Below are 3,636 nucleotides of genomic sequence, written 5' to 3' on the forward strand. Positions count from 1 at the left end.
ATCCTTTGAAGCACATATTTGCCACATAAATATGGTTCTACGAGAATCAAAAGATTAGAGGGTTGTTAATTGTATCTTGAGAAGCCGTCTAAAACTGATATCATTTGGGCAGCAAAAACATGTTGGAGAATCCCATAAGCATAAGCAAGGGACTTGATGGCAAGCTTTCTAAAGAAAAATCAACTTTGATATGGTCCTCCATCAACTAATACGATGGTTGAAATTGTTGGGAAGTATATTTGAGTGGAAGGGGAAGAAAAAACGAACTTGGTGATTTTTGTACCAATAAAATAAAATAAGAAAACAACAAGTTTCTCATTCCATGGATTTGTAAAAAATGAACTAAACTAGTTTCCGCGAAAACTTGGACAACAATTATCTAGTCGATGGTTTATGAAAATGCAATGAAATTGAGAATTAGAACAACATTAGAAAATGAAAAATATGTCATTTAATGTGACTAGGAATTAGAAAAAATAATTTGCTTTTTTCTGAAATGGCTTGAAAATATGTCCAAAATTGATTGGAATTTCATGAAAAGTGGTTTGATTAAGTTTAAAGGAGGGTTGTGTATAAATATACATGCATGTTAGACAAATTGGGTAGCTCCACTTAAGTCAAATACTTTAAATAATTGTTTGCAAAAACATATTAAAGATTAGTAAACTGGTTTATTACATGGTTAAATCTGATGGAGACAATGCACAACCCACCAAACTTGATATCAGGGAATATAGTAGTGCAAAATATTTTTCTTACATTAAATATTCTCTCAATTGATTATTAATAAATAATCTTTATTATTTTTAAATAAATATTATGAATCAATAAAATAGTACGTTATGGATCAATATAGTCATTAGTATGGAGGAGAATATGAATTGTTTGATCACTTACTGTCTAGTGACTATTGTATATCATAGCTATAAATGCATATCAATGCATACTAAGAAAAAACACTAAAGAAATACATTTATGTAAAGATATGTTAGACCAAATTGGTCTTAACTAGCTCCCAAGTGTCTAAATATGCTATAACACTTTATGATTAAAGTTATTTTTTTAACAATGTGTCTACCCCAATTTTCTTCCATATTCCATTATCCAATTTCAAGAATATCTTATTATACATAGACAATAATGTTTTAAGTGAATCAAACAAAGTTTCATCTTATTCATAAATTTTGTACTCTAGGGTTCATAGCTAGTTTGGATCTATAGATTATTTGTTCGCCTCCCCACCTAGCTTTAATTCTCACAAGGGACATGTTAGCCCATTGTAATAGAAAGATAAGGGTAAGGTCCCTTAAGTATAAGATCCATTTCTATATGTTTTGGACATCTCATCCTTTGATAAGTTACAAATGTTTGATATATTTGACTTTCAATCCCGCAAGTCACTAATTCCCATGGTGAAAAATTCATTCAATGGAGATGCTCATTCTACAACCTAGTATGAGGGGGATGTGTAAACCCAATATGAAAAATAAAAATAAAAATAGAAACTAACAATTATATTCTAAATTGAAAAATAATATCCATTATAATAAAAAAAAAATGAATATGTTGTAAAGTAATTAGAAGCAAAAAAAAAATGTATGAATAAGATGTTTAAACCTTATATTTTTCAAAAATATTTAAATATATCTATATAAAAAAAAAAATTGTTAAAATGAAATATTTTTATGTTGTATAAAAAAATATTCAATGTAGATTATCATAAAATATTTTAATATTGATTAATATTGACATATACTTAAAAATATATTAATAATAAAAAAACTATTTTAATTTGCATGATAAAATATCTAGATATACATGTGTAAAATATTTTAGTGTTGGTTAGATATATATTATATATCATTTAAAAAAAATTCTTATATATCACAAAAAAATAAAATTTTACTGTTAAAACATTTAAAATATAAAAGTACAATTTAAACAATGAAAAATAACACATTATATTTTGCTTGTTAAAGCTTGAAAAAATTTGATTCCTGTATGCTCATATTAAATTTGAACTTAAAATAAATCAATACTATTAAAATAAGTAAATAAATAATTAATAAACTCAATTATTTTTAATAAAATGGCATAAAATGTCATATTTTTATTTAAAAATTTAAGAAACTTTTTTATATATTTTAAATAATTTTAAAATGATTTTATATTCTAAAACTAAAAAATCTACGTATGACTTTTCCAAATTCAAAAACGTAAAATTACGATTAATTTAGATTTTAAATAATTTATTTAGATTTACAATTAATATATAATTTAAAGGTTAGAAATCATTAAAAATGAATAACCAAATCAGAAACAAATGATGAAATTATTAAAAATGAATAGCTAAATTGGAAACCAGGTTTAAATTTTATGATATGAAATCTACCGATGGTATTTAATGAAAATGAATTATTCTCTTAGTATATAACATTTTATAAATAAAAAATAAATAAATTGGATACTATTTAATGTTTTTTAAATTAGTAAATAAAAAATAATTTTATTTATTTAAAAAATATACATATTTTTAGGTTTATTTATGTGATTTGTGATATGATATTGGAAAGAAAAATAAATTTATTTATATTGTATGATATTTTAGGTGATCAATATTAAAGTGGTTTAATTTTTTATATGGAAATAGTGAACAAATTCTTTTTGTTATGATTATTATCGAAATGGCATACCATTAGCCTCACGTAATAATAAAAGTAAAGCTAGTTATAATCATTGCAATTTCTATTTGTATGCTATTTCAATAAACAGAATTTTTGGGTTTAATATATGCTAATATTCTATATTTTAATATATATATATATATATATATATATATATATATATATATATATATATATAATATTTTTCACCAGTTTTGGTTTGGCATATTCATTAAATATTTGTGGCACTTCGTGATATAATTTTTGGGTTTGATATACGTTATTGTCCTATATATATATATAATATTTTTCATTATCTGTAGACGAAACTTATATTAGTATATTTTTCTTTGTTTTTATCTTTTTGGAAAATACAATAACGTAATCAAATGATAAAATTCTAATAATGTAATTAGAAATAATTAATATTAGCAAACTTGAGTTTGGTGCAGTGGTTATTCTAGATAAAGAGGATTACTGAAAAAAATTGTTGGACCATCTTTGTAATAGCAAGAGATATAGGAAACTTAATAAAGATCCTTTAAAGAATATCTCCAAAAGTGTGGCTCTTGTTATAAAATCCAATAGCTAAGTTAGCTCTTTTAGTCATGAGCTTATTAAAAGCAACCCTTTTAGCCCTAGAATCTATGGCCTTCCAAAGATTCATAAGGAAGGGGCTCCCTTGAGATCCATTGTCAACACTATTGGAGGGCCAACCTATCTTCTTGCTAGATATTTAACCCAGAAGCTTAAACCCCTTGCTGGCCATACATAATCCTTTGTCAAGGACTCCTCCTCATTTATCTATGAGTTAACAGGTTGTGACACAAGTAAGTTCCCTCTATGGACAGAGGCAACCCCTATAGCCCTAGAGTGGGTCTAGTCGCTATACAGACAATATCAAAGCAGACTTCCTTAGAAAGTGTGTGTTATGAAGACCTACCTTCAATGCGACGTTTGATGGAGTCCTCGT

The sequence above is a fragment of the Pinus tabuliformis genome, chromosome 1_1, assembly GCF_031772625.1.
Source record: "Pinus tabuliformis cultivar Carrire ecotype Pingquan chromosome 1_1, CPIR1, whole genome shotgun sequence".
NCBI lineage: Eukaryota > Viridiplantae > Streptophyta > Pinopsida > Pinales > Pinaceae > Pinus > Pinus tabuliformis.